At 39.0% G+C, this 23049-nt stretch overlaps 1 pseudogene; it reads right to left on the bottom strand.

Annotated features, from left to right (window-relative positions):
* Positions 1-5269: 5269 nt before the first annotated feature.
* Positions 5270-6274, bottom strand: LOC117701493 (glycerol-3-phosphate dehydrogenase 1-like protein pseudogene; annotated as a pseudogene).
* Between the last annotated feature and the right edge of the window lie 16775 nt (positions 6275-23049).

Here is a 23049-nt window from a genome sequence, read left to right on the forward strand (position 1 = left end):
ACTCATTGGGTCAGTTCATAGATCCCAGACCTTTGGAATTCCACACATAATATGGCCACAGTCTTTAGAACCATCAAGTTGGAAGGATCTAAGATTATATGATCTAAGATTAGATGTGTAGTTCTTGCTTATTCTGCATTCACTACATGACTTTGAAAACAGCAGAAAACCTTATGTTCTCAGGTAAACTATTTTTCAATCTACTTTGACAGTTAATGAAGCGATCTGTGCTTCCCAAGATAAGAGTCAGGGTCAGTCAGATCTTCTTTCTAGAATTCGAATTATGAGTCATAACTTGTAAAAGAGTATTGAACTTATTATCCCTCCTGGAGGCAGGAGCAGGAACCTCAGGACTACCCTAAATTCTACTCAAATCTGTTTAGAAGTCATCATGCCTGCATCAGCCCAGTAATAGAGTACTCTTTGGGTCTGACAGCTCTATATCTTATGTACTGATTGAATTCTCATCACTGTGAACAAATACTGTTGAAAACAGTTGTATATGCTTTGGTCATGCACTTTCTCCAGCTCATCATGAAGATAGTGCTGAGGGTCCTCTGTCACAGGAAGTTGTCTATCATGCACTCCATAGGATTAGGCCTTTCTTTGTGCTAAAATTTTCCTGTCAACCTTTACTTTGTCTTCAGGAGATAACTGTCCTTTCAAGTTTAGTGACAATGCTCAATGAGCTTGATTCGCTTACATGGGCTCTGCCTTCTTTTAAAGTAACAATTAGACAGCTTGCACACCGTTCATCTTCAATCCGAAATGATATGGAACTTAAAAACCTATTGTTGGAGAAGGATCCATGGATTTCTTGTTTGGGGTCCTGATTCTGATGTAGTATGCGTTGTTGGTACAGTGAACCCATCAGTGCAGAAGGCAGAAAGTGTGTGGAAAGAACATGTTGTTTATGAGGGTCTCAAAAGGATGCATTCTTCCTGGGTTTTTCTTGTCTGCAGGAGTTAGGAGGCTACGACCTAACTATAGTTCTCAATAAAACTCCTGAAAGCTATATTTTCTATTGAAGATAGTGTGAAATAACCTCTTTTCTTTCTCTTAAGTTCCCATGAGCTCAACTATGGACTTGAAATCTCCAAAGCAAAGTGCCACACAGTAGCAAATTTTTTTTTTATTCTACATGTTGCTCCAGTAATCAAATATCTTCCTTCTCTCATCCCATAGTGTACACCCACAGATATAATCCTGAAAAGTTCAGCTCAACACATAAGGAATACTGTCTCAACATTCTGAAGAGCTAGTCCAGTAAGATTTTCAACTGAATACGGATAGCATGGACCCTGTAGATCATGAAGATGGTAACATCATTCACCACATTGAACTGAACACTTTATACCTGGGTCATGAGTTACACAAGTGAGATCTGTGGCTTACTTAGAGCAAGAGCTACCCATCCATGTCTACACTGCTCACCCTCATGGCAACTTATTTTCTCAGGTCTGGATCTTAGACATCTGTAGTTCATTCAGAGTGAAGTCAATGGCTTCGGTCATCCTCTGGCTGCCAGCAAGCCTGAATTCCAGACATGTTGTCAGGTCCAGTGTCTTGCATCTACACTTGCCATGGAGGGGGCAGAGTAATCCTATATTCAAGCTCTAGTCTTTCAAAGCACCCTGCAAGAAGAATGTCTTCCATGCTGCCAGAGAAATTCTATAGCTTTGCTTGTGAATAGATAAATGAAATGTCAATAAAATCTATCATGTTTCTCTGAAAATTATAATTGTCATCTGCATTAATGAAAGATTCTTGATCACCCATAACATTATCAAGTAGCACTCGTTGAGAATATATCAATATATAATTCTTACAATCCTAATACACAAAAGCAACAAAGAAACTCCATTTTTCTTAAATTCTCTTGCTGTCTGAGGTAGGAAAAGGTGTCTCTTGACTATTTCTTCCAGTATTTTCAATATAACTAATCCCATTAGTTATCCACAGTCATGCATCATCTTCATTCCTGCATTTTTTCACTCAATGCATATTTATCAGGTATAATACTGGGTTCAAGATAGAGTGTTGAGAGCTTTGGACCACAAAGCCATAAATGAGAGAAGACATGAACATTTTATGAATAAATGAAAACAGAATCAAACATAAACCTCTTAGCATTGAGGGAGCCAGTATACAACTAATGCTTACTGATGCTGATTTTGCTGCTTCTGTCTTTCTTCATCTCCAACCAGACCCTTGATGCTCTGTGGGCACAACTAGCAAAGGTGCATTTAATTGCTTTTTTGAGAAGTTAAATGCTTATTAAATTAAGCCATTGCATCATGTACACGCCTGCTGTCAGTAAATAAATGAAATATATGTACAGGTTAGAGGCTAACCAATCAGAACTAATTAAGAAACTAAAATTCCCTTGGACACGGATACCTCACCAAGCTACCATGTAGCTTCATCCCCTGGAACAAGATAGGGATTTGTCCCATACTGTAGTAAGGATGTCAGCAGCAATGTGAGGATGGAGTTTTACAACCATAGATTGAGTTTCTAATCTAGGTGTCACTTTCTCCATTTTCACGGCTAGTAAGTGTCATCAATACATGGTTACAAAAGCAGATGATGCAGAGAAATTTATATCTGCATTTATCAGATCTCAAACTTGAGGAAATTGCCTTTTACTGTCATGTACAAATTATGATAAGCATGTTCTGGTTCAGTGGTTCTCAACCCGTGGCTCACAACCACTTTGAGGGTTGCATATCAGATATCCTAGTATCAGATATGTACATTACAATACATTACAGTAGCAAAATTACAGTTATGAAGTAGCAACAAAATAACTCTGTAGTTGGAGGGTTACCACGATATGAGAAATTGTATTAAAGGGTTGCAGCATTAGGAAGTTTGAGAGCCACTGTTCTAGCTGGATATCAACAGACTTTAAAATAAGGATCATTTAAGAAGAAAAGATCTGGAAATACAAAATCCAGAGAGGAAGTTGAATGAAAAATCCAGCATTCTGTTTCTTCCTTTTCCTTCCTCATAGATATAGCAGCTGAAGTATCACTCCTTTTAGATATTGCAAACTCTTCATTATCAATGCACAAGACATTTAAAAGATTGGTTGGAAGATAAGAAAAATTAATTGACATAAAGCAATGATCAAAATTGCTGAAATTTGCAATCTGATGTGTGCTTTCTTGGGCAGTAAAGTGCTCCAAAATTATTCTTTGAGTTCTTCTTAAAATTTCAACAAAATTATATTTCATAATCCATTTAGATTTAGAAGAGAAAAATAATGACAAACCAGGATTGAAGAGGGGAACAAAAAAACCTCACAAGCTAAAGTCACATAACAATATGATATTTATGTCTTCTCTTAATATCCATGGATAAATACTAGTCTTCACTACTTTAGTCAGAGAATGAAACACATACTGTGCATTTCAGGTTGTCTACAGCTGAAAGCATCACCTAAAAGCTTACTCAGGGATTTAGGGCAGAACTAGACTTTGAAAAGTCACAATCTACATCATTAATTAGGCATGATGGTATACATCTGTAATCTAAGCAACTCAACAGGCAGAGGAAGAATATGACATGCTTGAGACTAGCCTGGGCTACATAGAACAAGCAACATCATGTGCAGTTACTCATCTAATTTTTTTCACATAAAATGAGGGTCACCTCACATCAGTGTTTCCTAAAAACTCCTAATACCCTTGTCAAAAATAATCTCCATAGTCTAAAGTGTTTGGGGCTTGCTGGCTTAACAGGTTCTCCTGAGGTCTTTGATTCCAGGTTATACTTTCCGAACACTATGAGGCAGCTATTTCCCAATGCATTTAACCATTTCAGAGTTGACCTGGAGCAGCCAGTAGACCCAGGGACAAATTATATCTAAGGTCTCCTATAGAACAAGTTCAAAGCAGGTTACACTCAAATACATTCTCCACTATGGAGATTCTCAAATTGTAGTGGGCACTACAAATGTGAGAGGGTCGTGCTGAAGCACAGGTGCCACTCCAGAAGCCCGGGGCAGACTCAGAGAGACCATCCTGTTTCTGCCTCCCAAGGGTAAGATGAAAGGCACATGCCACCATCTGGATGAATTAGGAACCTGAATTTCTAAAAGTGGACACAATACTGCTAGATTCAAGACTCTTCATCATACATACATCTCCCTTGGCAGGAAGAGCTCCCTTGGCCTCCAAAAAGGTGGCTCATAGTATTCATAATGAACTAGCTAGAGGTCAGAGGCCCAATTATGTCTTAGTCTCACTTAGGAGAGTGAAAGAGTATATTTGGTTGCTGGTTGCTTTTTCACAAGAACAGGTCCAGACATGGGTTTTGTTTTGTTTTGGTTTTGGTGTTGCTTTTGTTTTTTTTTGTTTGTTTGTTTGTTTTTGTTTTGTCTTGTTTTGTTTTTTGACAGGTTTTTACCATGTAGCTCTAAATGGCATGGAACTCTCTGTGTAGACACAGATGGCTTCTGACTCAGAGAAACCATCCTGTTTCTGCCTCCCAGGGGTAAGATTAAAGGCACATGCCACCATCTTACATGAAGAGTGACAGCAGCTTTCTCCAGGGTTGTACAAACCTAGAGATACGTGCTTACAGAAAAACGTCATTTAGCAACAAAATCATTGGGCTTCTGTTAGCTTTGATATTGCTAGGTCTTTATAAAGGCCCGTTCTGTCAGCTAGCTAATAAAGAAAAGGGAAGTTTAAAATACAGAAAACTATAGCAAGAGCAAATATGCAAGTAGATTATCAATTTAATAATCACTTGTTAAAACAAGATTTGTTCAAAAGTCCAAGTAGTTAATTGTGCGAGTTTTGAGATATTATTTAAAACTTAAATGCAGTAATCTTTACACACATCCACTTGTCCATTATAATTACCATTTTAATGCTGATTGACTTCATTATCAAGAAAATGAGAAAAGAAACTCCTTCCACTAATATAGTTCGAATCTCATCTATAAAATTTATCTGAAAAAGATCCAATCTCTCTGGCTACTCTAGTTGGGAAATTTCAAATATAATCATTAAAAGAACACCTAGTTTTGGATCAAAGAAACACAGATAAGAAACAAAAACACACATACATATTTATAACTATACTTAGCTATCACCCAGTACATTTTAGCCAACAAAATGCCTCTCCCAACTCAGAAACACAACTGTAGCGATTCACATATCTTCGGTATTTAAGATTATGTCAAATAGAGGATCTGATTGTCAAGTTCTGTTTTCCAAATTCTGAGTCCTTTGGTCTATCTGTCTGTCTGTGTACCCTACTCTACCCTCCCTCCACCTCCTGTAGGTGAGGCAGAGTTGTCCCAACCAGTGGTAAATGCTATTGGTACATGTGCAGGATGGCTCTGGAGGCAGGTTAGTATCTCTGTGGGAGGTCTGCCTTCACAGCAGATCCGATACACTGTTATGAATAATGGAAACTTAGCTAGAAGGCCCCTTTTCTTGAGGAATTGGTACACTAAGGCAGAGGTCTCAAGTCCTTGGAGAGTCTGACCATTCAGAATTTCCTTTCCTAGTTTCCCAATAGTCTTCACAGTTCTGGGGAAGGTCTCACCCACCTTACAGTCACTTCTTCTGTAGCAGGTAGTGACGAGGTTGGCAAAGCCACAGCTCTCAAGGAAGGTGGCCGTGGACACCTGGCTCTTGCAGAAGATCCTGATGAAAGTGATCATTTCTACAAGGCCAAGGCGGATAATGGCAGCCTTACTGTTGTTCCCACAGTGGAGGCCATCACAGAAGGTGGTTCCCATAGCAACGATGTGTTTCAGTGCTCCGCAAAGTTCCACAGCATCAGCATCATCCACCACAGTGATGCAGAAGTTGGGGGTCTGTAGCAGCCCTTTGAAGAGAATACCATTCTCAATGACTTTGCTACCAATGGTAGCCTCACAAAACTCCCCAGCAGCTACCTCCCTGGCTGTATTAGCACCCATCAGCACGCTGACGTCCATCCCTATCTTCTCTCGGATGATGTCGGAGATGAGCATCAGCCCTCCTGGGCCCTCGTCTATGCCCTCAGTGTGGATGATACCAAGAGCCTTCTTGGGCACCCTGCCAGCAATTTCATTACAGATTTTGTGAATGAACTTATGTGGGGTGGTGAACACCAGCAGATCTGCATCCTGCACTGCCTGACTGAGATTTGGGACAGCAACCAAATTTTCTGGCAGCTTGTGTCCTGGAAGATATTTGATGTTTTCGTGGTAGTGATTTATGATGTCTGTCAGCTTCTTCCCATTCACTGCTTCTTCAGAGACCCACATCTTGACTGTGGAGGCAACTTCTGCTGATTCTTGACATTAGTCCCAATTATTTTTGCAATAGCCGATCCCCAATTCAGGAGCCCACAATGCACACTTTCAGGGTTTGCAGCAGCCATGAATGAGCCAAACAACTAGGATACACACACTAAAGGTATATCTTGAAAGCACTTTCTCTGAGACTTTGCCCTAGAAAGATGTATGATTCATTAAATTCATTGATTATTTGAGAATTTCATACATTTTGAAAGCACTTTCTCTGGGACTTTGCTCTAGGAAGACAAGTGATACATTAAATTTATTGATTATTTGAGAATTTTGTGCATGCATACAATGTGTTTTGAGCAAATCTACCCCAGATTTCCTGTTCCCTTTTCTCGAACTCTTCTCATATTGCCCCTACCACTACTCTCGACCTCGTGTGTGTGTGTGTGTGTGTGTGTGTGTGTGTGTTTTCCCATTGAGTCTGTTTAGTGCTGCAATAATGTGCACGGGTCTAAGACCAACCACTGGAGCATTGGCAAGTTTCTAGGGGACCATATGGTGAAGAAAACTGACTTTCCCTTCCTTAGTTGCCACTAGGTTTTTTAAAGAGTCATAAAGAAACCTTCTCTTACCTCTTATAACTTCCTATAACTGTTCATTAAAAGAAGTATGGGTTTATCAGAGAAGCTATGGTTACCTTCTCTGGGCTTGCAAAACTCCACCCATTGTGGAACTAGGATGGGAGCAGGGAGCCATTCATGGATCCATCTCCCGGCTGAACTATTAGCCACTGAAGGATTCTGAGAGAGGAGGAGTCATTGTCTTCAGCTGTGTGCTCACTGGTGAGCTCACCATGCTCTAGGGGATAGCTCCAAATTGATGGTCACAAAGCCAGCTTTGGTTCAACTCAGTGTATCCCAAACAGGAAGCACGAATGTGGGGAAGGAGGTTAGTAGAGAAGAAGTTAACAGGTGTAACAGGTGTGGACCATGAGAACAATTAAGGTGTGTTTTATACATGCATGAATATAAAGAAATGATTTAAATAAAATATAATTAGTGGCTCATACTTCCATCTAATTCTAATCTTTCTTCGTTGCTGCACTTAAATCATAAAGGGACTGATGGGAGGGATGTGTGAGGTTGTCCTGCCAGTGTGAGTTGGTAGAACTGGGCCTCTTGCTTATATTAATACTACAAGGACAATCCTGTGCCCAATGTCTGCCTGTTGCTCAGACAACACCCGATTGGATGATAGTTACAGGTTCCATAAAAACCACTAGTTACGAATTTAAAACTTTTTATTACAGTGTTAAATAGACAAAGACTATTGTATAGTGTTTTCATAAATGGTACAATGTTATAAAGTGGCTGAGAGTGTTCTTATAAGTGTCAGCCCAGGTAGTTATTTTCCATGCATGCTCTTCACATTTCTTAAGAACAGAACATGTTAGCATTAACTGCAGTCCCATTGCTGTTGAATAGGCCTGCAGAGATTGCTTTCCATCTGACTGTAATTATGTATCCTTTGACCAGCGCTTGTCTTCCCCACCTCACACTCAGCACTCTTGTTCCTGATAAGCACCATCTTAACCTGATTCATGAAGTCAATGTTTAAGCTTATGCATGGGGTCGGTCTTTCTGTGCCTACTTTATTTACCTTAGTATAAAACCCTCCAGGATTCAATTCTCTGCAGTGGGTGAATAGGCATTCTCCTGTCTGTGTGTGCCACGTTTGCTCAATCATCCATTCACTGATTGTTGTGCAGATTCATTACACACTGTGAACGCTACTGCAATAAACATGGGAATGCTGGTGTCCCATTTACATGCTAATTCCATTTCCTTTGGACAAGTATCAAGAAGAGGGATGTCTGCGTCCTATGCTAGTTCCATTTTTAATTTTTATAACACTTCTACACTGTAATCCACAATGACTACCCTAATAGACACCCCAACCAACACTGAAAAGATTCTCTTTTGTCCACAGCCTCACCAACACTTATCATCTTTTATTGTTTTATAACAGAAACTGTAATTGTGGTCAAATAAATCCAAAAATCTCACTGTGGATTTGGTTGACATTCTCATGATGTTTCACCATGGTGTCCATTGTTTCATTGGCTGTTTTTGTTTGTTTGTTTGCCATTTCCATGTTTCCATGTCTTATTTTGCGAAATGTCTATACAGTTAATTTATCCATGTCATGTTGGACTTCCTGGTTTGTTGTTTGTTTGTTTTTTCATAATGAGTTGAATTACAAACACACACATACATTATACACACACACATATACACCATTCCAGTCTCCATTTTTCTTTCTTTTTCTTCCTTCCTTCCTTCCTTCCTTCCTTCCTTCCTTCCTTCCTACACTTTTCATGTTGTTTCTTTGTGGCACAACCTAGCCTCAAACTTATACTTCATACACACACACACACACAAACACACACATATGTGTTTGTGTATATGTGTATATATGTATATATAATACATATATGTGTATATATGTACATATACATGTGTGTATGTATATATATATGTGTATATATATATATACATATATATATATATATGTATATATATATACACACACACACACATTCATTCCAATCCCTCTCAGATGTGCATTCTGTCTGCACATCTTCTCCCACTAGGAAAATTGCATGTGCAGTTGCAAAAGAAGAAAACTGAACCCTTCTCTCACATATGCAGAGAGGAAGAAAAATGATTTACAGACTTAAATTTAAAACCCCCCAAAATGCTGTAAGAGAGCACAGAGGAGACACTTTATGGCATTAGCACAGGCAGTATATTTTGTGCAAAACTTTAAAAAGCTCAGGCAACCAAAACAAGGACAGCCAAATGGTTCTACATCAAACCTTAGTCCTGCACAGGAAATGAAATGGCAGCGTAAAAGGCAGCATTCAGAATGGTTCTAAGAACCAAATCACTAGACACTAGACATCAAAGATGGTCAGGGAAGCCATTCATTTATGAATTTGGGGTGCAGTCTGTATAAGACTAACAACAATTTGATAAATTAAGGTACACAAGAGTGTGCACCTAGGACACCATTCCAGTCTCCATTTTTTATTTTTTTCTTCCTTTTTTTCCTTTCTTCTTTCCTTCCTTCCTTCTACTCTTTTCATGTTGTTCCTTTGTGGCACAACCTAGCCTCAAACTTATACTTCCTTTATCTTGTACTGAACCCTGGAGTTATAAGTGCACAATATACCCACCTACTTCCTAGTTCATTCTAAAGAAAGATTGTCATCTTGTGCCCAATCCCTCCTATCAGTTCCTTTTTCGTTACTCTGCAGAGGTATGAGTCAACTACAGTTCTCACTTCCTCTTTAAATCTGTATCTGCCATTCCTTCATCTTGCCTTCCATATGAACAATGCAAATTCCCAAGTCTTACATGTCAAAACAATGGAAGAGGCAGTACCAGCTTACATAATCTGATTTCATAAAAATGAAATAAAAAACATGAAGGCATTAGTGCATGTCTCCTAGAAAGATAAGGACTGCATACTCCAAGAGAGAAGGATCCACTGCAGGAAAGATCCTGTTTGTTTCCCAAGCCATCTCTTACCAAGTCAAGTTCAAAGTTTAAAGCCAAGTTCAAGAAAGAAGAGACTAGACAAGCAATAATAAGAACTTCCCATAGGACATTAAGAACCCCAAGGCATAACTCTGACTCACAATCATGAGCATATAAGAAGTTTGAGAGAAATCCCTTTGGCATTTCTTGTACCTGTAGATGGTGATATCAGTAGAAAATTTTGCCTTCTGAATTCAATCAGTCTTGTGTTTGCTGGGAAAGTTCTGCTTCTTGTATTATGGCTCTGTATCACTGAGCAAATAGTTGAATCCCAGTTTTTTTCTCTTAATTTTTCATCTTTAAAGAAGAAACACAGATTCAGGGACAGAATAGAATTTTCTTATTGCTTATCCTGTTTTTTTTTCTGTACCTTCAATCTGCAATTATAAAATGTAAATTAATCCAAAACTCTAGTCCCTTTTCACAATTGCATGTTGCAATTTTTAGCTTAGAACTAAAAAATGGATGATTATGAGAGAAATTAGGTAATTTAGATTGTGTTTATTTCTTGCATTATGAACTGGTTTTATTCCAAAGGTTTATTAGGATGTAGGCTGCCAACCATGGCCCAAGCATTAAACAGATGCTAATTGCTGGTTGGCTTCCAGTTTGAAATGGCATATGGCATGCCAGCAGCTCCAAACATAGAGGTGTCCTTCTGTCCTCATGCTGCCCATGAAGACACTAAATGGGACAGATGCTCACATCTCCTGAAAATGGCTTGAGTCTTGGAAGTATTCTTAATAATTTTAAATTTAATTTAATATACTCCAGCAAAAAAACGCTGGAGATTAGACAAAATATTATCAGGTGTTCCTTAGAGATGGAAACAGTCCCAGCTCAATGAAAAAAGAACTGAGCCACTTAAAAACAGCATGGGACTTTGGACATGGGCAAGGAGCTTTGCCTCAAACTTCCCTCAGTTGTCAAAGATGAGAAAGCAGAATTAGAAAAATGGATAGGTATTTAAGAGAAATACAAGCCAGAGATCATTCATTCCATTTAACTTTCAGTGGGGGGAATTAAGAAATGATTAGAACTGATTTTAAAATGCTAAATTGTAACTTCACATTAAAAATATACATCATTTGGAATACTCAACAAGACAGAGAGAGACACACACACACATAGTTTTTAAGATGAGTCAGAGAAAAAGCAGAATGTATAAATGAAATGAAATAGGAAGTGAACAGGTTGTACGGAAAAAAGAAAGAAGAAAAAAGAAAAAATGAGAGGAAAGAGAGGAAAGAGGAAGAAAGGAAAAAGGAAAAGGGAGGGAGAGAGAAAGAAAAGAAGGAGGAGTGAGGGAGAAATAACATAACAACAACAATAATAATAACAATAATAAGGAGGAGGAGAAAGAGAAGGAGAAGGAGGAGAAAAAGAAGGAAGAAGAAGGAGAAGGGGAAGAAGGAGGAAGAGGAAAAGGAGGAGAAGGAGAAGGAGAAAAAGAAGGAGAAGGAGAAAAGGAGAAGGGGAAAGAAAGGAGAAAGGAGAGAAAGAAAAGAGAAAGAGGTGAGAAGAGAAAGGGGAGAAAAGGGGGATGAAAAAGGGGGAGAAAAAAGGGGGAGGAAAAAAGGAGAAGAAAAAGGGGGAGGAAAAAAGGGGGAGGAAAAAACGGGGAGGAAAAAAGGGGGAGAAAAAGGGGGGAGAAAAAGGGGGGAAAAGGGGGAGAAAAGGGGAGAAAGGGGGAGGAAAAAGGGGGAGAAAAAAAGGGGGAGAAAAAAGGGGAGAAAAAAGGGGGAGAAAAAAGGGGAGAAAAAAGGGGGAGAAAAGGGGGAAGAAGGGGGGAGAAAAGGGGAGAAAAAAGAGGGTAGAAAAGGGGAGAAAAAGAGAAAAGGGGGGAGAGAAAAAGAGAAAGGGGAGAGGAAAAGGGGAGAAAAGGGGAGAAAGGAGAAAGGGGAGAAAGGAGAAAGAGGAGAAAAAGGAGAAAAAGGAGAAAAGGAGAAAGGAGAAAAAGGAGGAAGGAGAAAAAGGAGGGAAGGAGAAGAAGAAGTAGTAGAAGAAGAAGGAGAAGGAAGGAGAAGGAGAAGAAGGAGAGGGAGAAGAAAGGAGGAGAAGAAGGAGGAGGAGAAGAAAAGAAGGAAGAAAACAAATCATGACAGTGCAACACATACACTCAGAGTTTTAAAAGATGGAGCAGTCATGATGAGAATGTGGAAAGCACCTCTGAATGGCAGAGGAATCTCAGGAAAACAAAGCACGAAGACAGAGGAGTTGGGAGCTAGAGAGGTAGTTTAGAAGTTAAGAGCATGTTGCTGGTCTTGCAGAGGACCCAGGTTTGGTTCCAGCACCCACATCAGGCACACAACTAACTACCTGTAACGTTTGATTGCCCTCTTCTGGGTAACTGCTTTACCTGGAAAGAAAAAAGATAAATTCAACAAGCAGTGACTTGGGATTTGAGAGAAGAATTTTTCTCATACAAAGATCTGAATAGGCAGATGGAAAGGGGTGCCAAGCACAACTGATCAGGGGTTCACAGAGTGATTTATCTGCAGATACATCCCAGCAACAACAGGGATTTCAAGTATGGGAGGGACTATCCTACAAGGGTTTGGTGTGAAGAAAAAATATTTTTCTTCCTATGGAAACAAAAAACAAACTAGCATCCTTTTAGAATATAATGCTTTCTTAATAGGATGTTAATCCACAATAAACTTTAAGCTAAACGATGCTAAAAAAAATAAGCCATAATTAAAATCTCATTTCTTAGACTTTAGTGGCATTGGATGTGACTCCCATATGGAAGTAAATATTTGTCTTACCTTTACAATATGCAAAAACTATGTTTTCTGTTTTGATACTATGATATTTCTACATACCTAAAAGATACCCTACACGTCTTCTCATGCTACTACATTGATTACCACACTTGCTTAATCAAAATTTCTTTTTCTTCCTTCCCTTCCTTCCTCCTTCCTTTTCCCTCATCTGTATTCGAAGGTGACTTAGTTATGTCTTTTTATCGAGTCAATAAAACTTTGGCCATCTCTGTGCAGAATCTGAAAGAAAATGCCTCTCTTACTGGTTCCCTGGAGGCCTCTTTAACCAAGAGGTTCTAGTTAATTCAGAGATTATTAGCATCTCTTTGATGTTTATTAAGTCTCCTTGTGGCCCATGATCCTTATAAAGTGCCTGTCCAAAGACTGTGTGCCTGCTTGCTTTCCTATAACACCTAATCTTGCCGAAACTGCATTTTTTTTTAAAAAAAAAAAAAGAAGAAAAACAGAAATAAAAAAAACTATGTTTTCCCTTATTATCAAATTCTACCGTCTCCTTAGTTTGGGTTGTTATTTGCTATTATCAAGTTTTTACTTGGCAGGTCATACTTGTTAACTTCTGAAGAAGAGATTGAAATTGCATTTTGACTACTGAGAGGAAATCATAGTCCCCAGTGCCTCCCAGTTCCACTAAAAATACTCTGGTTGTTGTTGTTATTGTTGTTGTTGTTGTTGTTTTTAAGGAAAGAAAGGACTATGTACAAATGAATCCCTAGTGAGTTCTCTTCAGAGGCAGGCATAGCCTTCTCTTGCAACAATGCACTGCACTGAGGGGAAAGTAATTAGCTGCACAGCATATGTCTTTAGTGGTTGATAAAGGACTGTGAGGGCTGAAGTGAAGAAGAAGAGTGTGGGAAGGATTCTTTTTTATTAAACTTAGCAGGGAAGGATGCTTAATATATTCATTTCCATAGATAACAAACCAGCCAAAGGAAAAGAACATCTGCTGGGAAGGGCTCGCCCAACATGTAGCAGATGTGTTGCAACAACAAAGCATAATCCTAAAAGCATTTTTAGGATTTAATTATTTAGCTGTTTCAGTGAGCTTAGGAGTGAGGGGATGGGGATGGCCGAGGAATCAAACTGTAAATTCAGTGAGTCTAGAGATTAAATTCCAAATGTAGCTTAAGCATCTACATGCCAAAACCGTTGCTCAGAACATATTCTGACTGATTTTTGATTCATCCATCCCCTCCATGCCATGCTCAGGCCATCCTCACATGTGTGGTGGCTCCTGCCCAAACCACCCTTGTTTCCCCATTCCCGTGCCACCCACAGTATTCATATCTCTTACACTCTGCAAGGACCTTCAATCCTCATCTCGCTGCCTTCAGCTTTTTCTGTTTCCCCAAATCATTGTCTAGCTTCCAGGAGACTGATGCCTTTCTTCAGCTCTCTGCAGAAATCCATATGGCACAAACACACACAAACACACAAAGAGCATATATACACATAGCATGGCATGTAAACCACACATAAACCACACACCAGAGCGTATATACATGCAGCATTTGTGCACACACACATACATAACTATAAATACACAATAAAATAAATCTTTTAAAGGGAAGTTCAAACTTGACCCTTATATCTGTAAATTAGAAAGGAGAAGGAAGGTTGCATAAAAAGCTTCTAGAATGGTTAGTCCAAAGCAAAAGAGCATAAACTTAAAGAAGATTCTGGAATAAAACAACTTAGTAATAACAGGAAGGCGTCTATTAGCCTAGGAATTCATATGGAAAAGTATATCTCTGAGTGACACACCATACATATGGCCAGATGTGAGCACCCCCAGAAATAATACAGGTTTCTACAGAGAAGGTAGCTGAAAAACCAGTTGAGCAAGAAGAAATTATTTTATTAAAGTGACCCCAAGTACCCAGAACAGTGTGTCCTGGCCCCCTTGTCCTCATCATCATAGCTATGGTGTAAATATCCAATGATGAAGAATCACACCTTTCAGATTCCTGTATGCTGCTACCTAATACATCACTTGCATCCACAGGTCATCATCTATCTTTATGATTTTGTATGTCCCTCCATTTTCATATGATTCCTAGAACTTTTAACTGTATAATAAATCCCTCCAACGTTTTTAAAAAAAATTAAGCCTCACATGTCTTTCCTTCTCTGATGCCTTTCCTGCTCATATCTACTAAGTCAGCAATGGTGCCTTGCATGAACTTTTCATCAGGAACCACTGTGGATCTTTAACAGCTACTATTCATTTTTAAATCCTGTCTTTAAATAGAAACATAAACCTTACAAAGCCTTAATGTGTTCAGTTGTCTGGTCGCGCGTTCTACAGATTAATGGTGTAGTACATTTTATAAAGCTCCTCCTAACCAGTGGAATATCATAGAGGTAGGTGGGGATATATAAGGACATATATACCCTGTACCTTACAGGTGTCATCAATAGAAGTGGTAAATATAGACTAGTGTTTTCTCGTTCTCATCATTTCTTTTATTGTCTGTGGATCAGTGTTATGTACTTATGGTAGCTTTTTAACTACCTGAGTCAGAATAATCATCTGACTTAGGCAAAAATACTCAAATATCTCTCTGTCCTCTCTGTCTCTCTATCTCTCTGTCTCTGTCTCTTTCTCTCTCACACACATACTAGTAAAGTAAACACTTAACAAATTATATTCCTAAGATATATTCTTGAACTACTAGATAAGAAACTTATCATGCTGACTTGTGATTTTTAAGGAGTAGCTGGGTGATATTCAATGTTTTAGCACACATTGTCCTGGTAGTCACAATGGAATAGTATGGTCCTGAAGTATAGTGCAGTGTGCCCTAACCAATTGAATTGTCCCTTCATTGGAATTTGAGCAATTAATTTTTCAGTTAGTAAGCAATAGTGCTGGCCATAGAGATAACAGCATTGAACATGAATATGAATACTAAACAACACACACACCATGAAGACAACAGCATTGTTATGGCTTTAGCTATAACTAAAATGTCTCCTCTTTGTGACATTTACTAGAGTAGTGTCCACCTACGGATACACACATTGGCCAATAAGTTCTACGATTTCTCATTAGAATTATGGATTCATGCGCATTTGCATAAAAGTGCACACACTCAGGTGTGCATGCATGCGTGCTTGTCTACATGTGTTGAGGCCACGAAGCTGGCAAAGCTTTATAACTCCTCAAAGATACTTGAAAAACATCATGCTTAGATGTCTCAAACTCCTGTATCCACGTTCAAGAAATACAGGAATGGAAGTGTGCTTCATGCCTGTGGAAAAGCTGCTAGCTTTAGAAGCAGGTCTGAAAGGCAACAGTTCCTTTACAGCAATAGGAATTTTTCAACATTAATGGAAACTTCACTTTCCCCTGTGCCTAGTGCTTCCAGCGGGATGAATTGTTTAATATTCACAAAGGACTTTGAAGATGAAAAGATTCCCATAAAGGCTGAAATGAACACTCACTTTATTTGCTTTTCTCCACCTGCAGTTGAATCCACAGGGCCACCCAGTCTTTGATGCCACTCCAAGATTATAATCACAATGACCACCCTTGGAGCCACAAGTGGAGAGTCTAGGGTGGGTGGGGTGAGGTATGACTTTGCTTCAGCTCTGGTTATAAGAGCAGTCTAAACAAATCCTTCGATGTTGGAGTTCCGATAGTTACCTTCCCACTGTGTGTGGCTTCAGGCAGACTACTTTAGCCTCTCTGAGATCCACATGCTCAGATGAAAGATGAGATTATAAATACCAGAACATTGTCCTATAAAGATGATTTATAGGATTTTGGCAGTATCTGTAACATCACTGGTACTGGCCCAAGAATAACATTGCTATTGTTGCAAGTAATAGAGAAATGTGAATAAATAAGCCCTTCACTGTATGATGCTCCCGAAGTAAATACTGATTGACCCAATTTTAAATTTTGCTTTATTTTTTGAATTTTTCAATTATTTCCCCCTCCCCTTTCTCCCTTTAAAACCTTTCCTATAATACGTTATGTTCTCTTTCCTATTCATGTCCTATTTTTCATGAGTTACATACATGTAACATGTGTTACTTCTATACATACCTAAATACATAAATACAACCTGCTCAGTTTGTACAGTGTTACTTGTATGTATGTTTTCAGGGTTGACCACTTGGTAGTGGATACCCAATTGGGATACTTTTCCTGGAGGGAGGACTATTTCTGCTCTCAGCATTGCTTAGTTACCTGTAGTTCTTTCTGTAAGGTCATGCATGGCCTTGAGGTCTTGCTCCTATCCAGAGTAGCATGTCTGTATTTATTGTTCTTTTTCAGTTTAGGTTTAGGCAGTCATGTTTGTCAGACTTTATCAGTAAAGTGTCTGTCCTTCTTAGGGACACAATCTCACAATAAACTCCTCATTTTATGGCTCTTACAATGCTTCCACCTTAAGTAACTTTGAGGCGTTTCTTTGTGGCCTCAACACATGTACACAGGCACACATTCATGCACACACACACATACACTTAGACCTTTAAACAAATGCACACAAATTCATAATTTTAATGAGCAATTATAGAACTTGATGGCAGATATGTGCATCACCAAGTGGGTACCTAAGAGTTGTGCTGACAAGTTTTTTATGTCAACTTAACACAGGCTGGAGTTATTTTAGAAGAAGGAACCTCAATTGAAAAATGCCTGCACCAGATTGGCCTGTAGGCAAGTCTGTAGTCCATTTTCTCAGTTAGTAATTGATGAGGGAGGGTTCAACTCATTGTGAGTAATGTTACTCCTGAGCTGGTGGTATTCCTGGGAGCTATAAGAAAGCAGGCTAAGCTGGCCAGGGCCGGTGAATGCCTTTAATACCAGCACTTAGGAGGCAGAAACAGGCAGATCTCTGTGTGTAGGAGGCCAGCTTGGTTTACAGAGCTAGTTCCCGGACAACCAGGACTATACAGATAAATTCTATCTCAAAAACAAAATAACAAACAAAACAACAACAACAAAAACAAAAAGGAAGGAAGGAAGGAAGGAAGGAAGGAAGGAAGGAAGGAAGGAAGGAAGGAAGGAAGGAAACTGAGTGAGACATGAGAACAATCCAGTACCATCTTTTCCCCGTTGGCCTCTGCATCAGTTCCTGATTCCAGATTCCTGCCCTGATTTCTCTGGCTGGTGGACTACAAGACATAAGATGAAATAAACCCTTTCCTCTACAAGTTGCCTCTGGTTATGGTGCTTCATTACAGTAATAGAAACGCTAAAACAATAGTCACGCCACTCTTGCATCAGTGGACACAGCTGCCTTCTATGTTGATACTGTAGCTCACAGGTTCACAGAAAGCTAAGACTATTGATGGCTTTTCTTCCCCAGCAGCCTACATAGCATTTTCAAATATTATTACACCTAGCCAGCAGACTGCTTCCAGCATTTTAACCAATTTGTTTAATGGAGCTTGACTCTTCATTCCTATTCACCTTGGCTTCTATCACATTTCTTAAAGTTGAGAAATCAAGTATCTGTGAATTCTATGAAAGTTAAAATGGAAACACCTATACTCAATGTTCCTGGGCTATGAAGAAACACAGGAAGAGATACAGGCTTTAAGCCCAACCCTGTTCCCATGTCTTTGAGAAACTTGAGTTAGATGCAATCATCCCCATTTTCCAATCTGGAGCACTCCAGGGTATGAGGAGGAGGCTGTTAGCAGGGAGGAGCTGGAGCACCACAGCATTTACTGCTTTCAGTTCTGCTGGGCTCTAGTTCAGAGGATTCCGGTTAATCATTGCTCAGTCCTAGTTTAAGGGCCTCAATCCTCACAGATTTGCAGCTGCTTTCTTAGCAAACAAGGATGCATGGCCCTGTTTCAGAATTCTTCCACCCCCCAGCACAAAGCCCACCAGATCTATGAATATGTCCCTATGTGAGTATAAAATGGTCCTACCATGAAGAGCAGAAATGAAAATCTAGTCTATTTCTCAAACATTAATTCATACAGAACTGGTTTGTTGTATACAGTGATTAGGTACTGTGGCATCTTAAAACTTTTGGTACCAGAATATGGTACCTAAAAGGTTCACGTGAAGTTCTGTGAAGCTAGCTTATAAATTATCTCTTGTTTTATTTTTCAAATTACTATCTGAATCAGACTTAGAAAAAAGTTTCAGGAACCCAATAATTGGGGTGATTGAGGTTCCCAGCAAGAACAACGTTAATGAGTAACTTACAGAAAGAAAGACTTGTCAAGTGTTTGCAGTCCAGGAGAAAAGAGATTTCAATTAGGTTGCAAAAGACCTGAGTTTGAATACTACCTTTAACATTAATCAGCTCTGTGATGTTATAAAATTCAATTAAACTTTGCTGGCCTTCAGTTTTATTGTGGTTTGGTTGGTTTTTTGTTTTTGTTTTTTATTTTTTATTTTTAGTCTATAAATTCAGACAGCAAAAAAAAAGATTCAACAGGAGAAATTACTTAATTTTCACAAATTTCAAAGTTTTGTTAGTTTCTTCTGTCTGTGAAAGGTTATAGCTAAGGCTATATGCTGCAGCCACCATGCAAAGAGCGTGGTAAGAAGAGAACATTGAGGTAAACTAACCCAAAACCAATCCTGACATCACTTAGACCTTGTGATTCAAGACCTTAAAACTGTAAGAACTTCTACAGATTCTGGTTACTGGTGGAGTCTTGGGGCAAGGTGGCCATTGTCCTGAGTTGGGGACCCACTAATAAACCTACCAGGCTCAAGTAGACAATGCTAAACCCTTTGTCACACAGATAACCCTGGGTAAACTCTGTGATCATTAAACAAATAGAAATGACAGTAATGTGTGCAAGGGGTTTATAGGAAGGAGGAAGGGAGGCAATGAGGATTGGAGGAAGTTAAAAGAGGGCAGGGAGTGTGACAGACAAACAGAGACCCCTCCCACTAAAAGAAATCATCTAAACAGGAAGCCATTAAAAAGAACTCTTAAAATTGTGATAGGGATGTTGAAGTATATCTCTCCACAGCTGATGAATTCTGGCAGTAGTGGGTATGGGAAAGGACTCAGTTTAAGTACCTGGTCATTTGGAGTTTGAACATGCTCCAGTGAATATATGAACAAACACAAATTAGACTTGATTTTTTTTTCTCCTCTTCTTTTTCTTTGTCTTAAGTTAGGTCATAAAGGTGGAGAGTGGACCTGGGAGGACTGGGGAGTTAAGGTAGATTGGGTTGCATTAGGTGAACTTTCCAAATAATCAGTAAAATATTTTGTTAATAAAAGAGAATCAAAATGGATTGCATACATTTGTTTGTGTGATATGATGTGTGTGTGTGTGTGTGTGTGTGTGTGTGTGTGTGTGTGTGTGTGATCTGTACTTAGTCCCTGGTTCTTTTCCTATTTGGCACAATAGCAGTACCTCTAGCTGACCACTTTATTCCTAAGACTACAGATCCAAGGTCCAACATTCTTGCTGGAAGATGAACTTTGAAACCAACACCAGACTTCACACATGATCACACAAAATAATCTCATGTATACCAATTAAAATAACCAACATTTGTTTCATGTTTAGTATCTCATGAGGGCTACTATCTGTTATATCTTCACTGATGCATTTAATACTTTGACCAAGCTTGCAAGAAGTTCATTCATTTTTTCCCTCTGAAGAATCTACTCACTCAGGTGGTTCATGCTTCACTGTCTTTACATCAACCAGACTTGCTGACTTCAATACAGAAAAGACATTAGCACTACAACTAAGATTAATGTAGTAAGAAAAGGCAGCACTAAAGAGAACAATACAAAATAAAACATTGCTTCATAGCTGCTTCAAGGTCTTCATGAAATGAACAAGCCACAGACCTATTGTGAGTATTCTACCCTAGAAGATGGTTGAAGCTTTCAGTACAGTAATACCGACACAGATTTTATTTTCTAAAAAGTACAGATTTTAAATATTACGTACTGAGCCTTAGTCTCAAGTTATCTTAGGTGGTGGTCTTAAAGTGTAAAGTTCACCAAAATTTACCTAGAATGTTTCTCCCAGGGAAGCTACTGCTATGTGACACATCTGTGACTTCTCTGCATAGTTTTCATTTTTAACAGCACGGTTTCTCAACCTGTGGGTCTCACCTACTTTTGAGTTAGTATATCCGATATTTAAATTATGATTCCTAACAGTAGCAAAATAGCAGTAGTGGAGTAGAAATGAAATAATTTTGTGGTGTTGGTCACTACAACATTAGGAACTGTATTACAAGGTCACAGCATTGGGAAGGTTGAGAACCACTGGTCTACAGATATCTGCTCAATGTCCTTGTTCCTTTAAAAAAAAATTACAGAAATGAATTAGAATGTATTAGATAATACCAAGCTACCCACTTTCCAATTGAAAGAAAGAATGATAGACATTAAATTTGTCCTGTTTACTCTATTACTGAAGAAGTAAACATGGGATCCAGGCAGTGTAACCAACCAAGGATGAAGTTCTGATACACTCAGAGATAATAGTACTACTGTTAGGATTCTCATTTATATCTCTATATGTGCCTGTGTGTTCCTATTTCAGTGTGTGTCTTTGGATGTTGAATGGATGAGCAGGAGCAGAGATGAGGAGAAACAAATATCAAACAGCAGTAGTTTTTTTAAAACATTTTCTTCTTTTTTGCTTATTTTCTTTTACTTTGTTTGTTTGATTGGTTTTGTTCAGTAACAAGGTCTCACTATGTAGGTCCAGGATATCCTGCAACTACCAGTTTTCTTCCTTTAGCTTTCCCAAGTGTTGGCATTACAAGCATGCACCCTTTTACTCAGGTCTAAGGACATTCTTGATAAATACTGTAGAACGGCTGCCAAGCTTCTGCTGCTATGGTAAAACACCCCCGATGAACAACTTTTTTTTTCATCATTCTTTTTTTTTTTCAAAACACTTTATTTATCAGTATTTGTATATACATATATACTTATACAAGTATACATATATACATACATATAAGAACAATAATTAAATAATAAGATGTTTTTAAAAAGTATGGGGGGTTGGGAAGAGTAGGAGGAAGGAGAGAAAGGGAAAAATTATGTAAATACAGTGCTCATATATGAAATTCTCAAAAAGGAATCCAGTTTTTTAACAATGTTCAACAGATTGACTAGCATTTTACAATATGAAAATAAATATGACCTATAATTATGTTGAAGGACATTTTAACTCACTACAAACTTTGAAGTTTAAAATGAAATCAATAAAAATTATTTTACCCAGCATACTAACAAAAACCACAATAACGTTTTATAATTCAAAGTATTTCTGAGAACAAGAAAATGGATTGTCAGAAGCTAAGTCAGCAGAGCCAGGGAGACACTGTGTGTTATTTCTTTCTTTCTTTCTTTTTTCTTTTTTATTATTATCAAATCATAATTTTTACTTTTTAACACAGGGGTTATAAACATAAAATGCAGGATGTGGGGAAGGGGATGACACAGGAGCATAGGTGTTCAGGAGAGTGCAGATATCTTTCAGAACAGGGTATCAGCTGGGTGAAGGTTCAGGGGTCAGGTCGCTATGACTCTGCCTGTGATTCACTTGTCCTTATCTAATTTTGCACTATCCACCAAGGCTGCCTATTTACAAGGTCTATGATTACTCAGGCTGGTAGATTTCCACAAAAGCTGCCTGTTTACAATTTTTATAGACATCTGTTTTAGTGTTTTTCCATAGAGACCCAAGACTTTGTGTTAGCAGGCATGTAAGTCAGGCCTATTGCTGATTTTAGGCTTATGGCTGATTTTAAGCCTTCAGTGTATTAGCAGGGCTGCCCCTGACATCTCCACCCTTCTCTAAGTATAGAAGGGCTGTGGCAATTCTAATCTTGCCCAGGCAGGGATAAAGGCCTGACCTCCAGTAATTAAAGGGGACCTTGTAATGGCTCCAGTCCTCCTGTCATTGTCCAGTGAGGCATGAGGGCCATACCTATCCTGATGTCTTTTTCCTGGAGAGGGGATACTTTTGACATCAACCCCTATGCAGTCAGGCTTGTCCCTCAGGGAACCCAGAAACTTATTTTTAACTTTTATTTATATTCCCTTGCAGTGCTTAGCCTCACAGCCTAAGCAAGAATTGATCGCCAGACAGAGGGAGTTCTGGATGGCCACTCTCTGCTTGGTCTAGGGGCAGAAGTCCCCTCTTTTAGGTTGGTACCTAAAGGTACCAGTGCTCCTGGCCAGGAGTGAATTCCTAGTTTCCCTGTGTGCCCTGGTTACTCCCTGTTTGGGGTGAGTGTTGCTGATTCCTTACCTGAGATACTGCCCTGGTTAGAGCTCCTGGTAGCCCTGCTTCACCTGGGTTTTGTGAGGTTGGATACAGAGCTGCCGCTGGTGATCCACTCAGTGTTCAGGCCCAGACCGGGAAAGTCGAACACTTAAAGGGAAAACAACATTTGTTTTTTTTTGCTCATGATTTCAGTCTACAGTAG

Source organism: Arvicanthis niloticus, unplaced genomic scaffold, assembly GCF_011762505.2.
Source record: "Arvicanthis niloticus isolate mArvNil1 unplaced genomic scaffold, mArvNil1.pat.X pat_scaffold_116_arrow_ctg1, whole genome shotgun sequence".
Lineage (NCBI taxonomy): Eukaryota > Metazoa > Chordata > Mammalia > Rodentia > Muridae > Arvicanthis > Arvicanthis niloticus.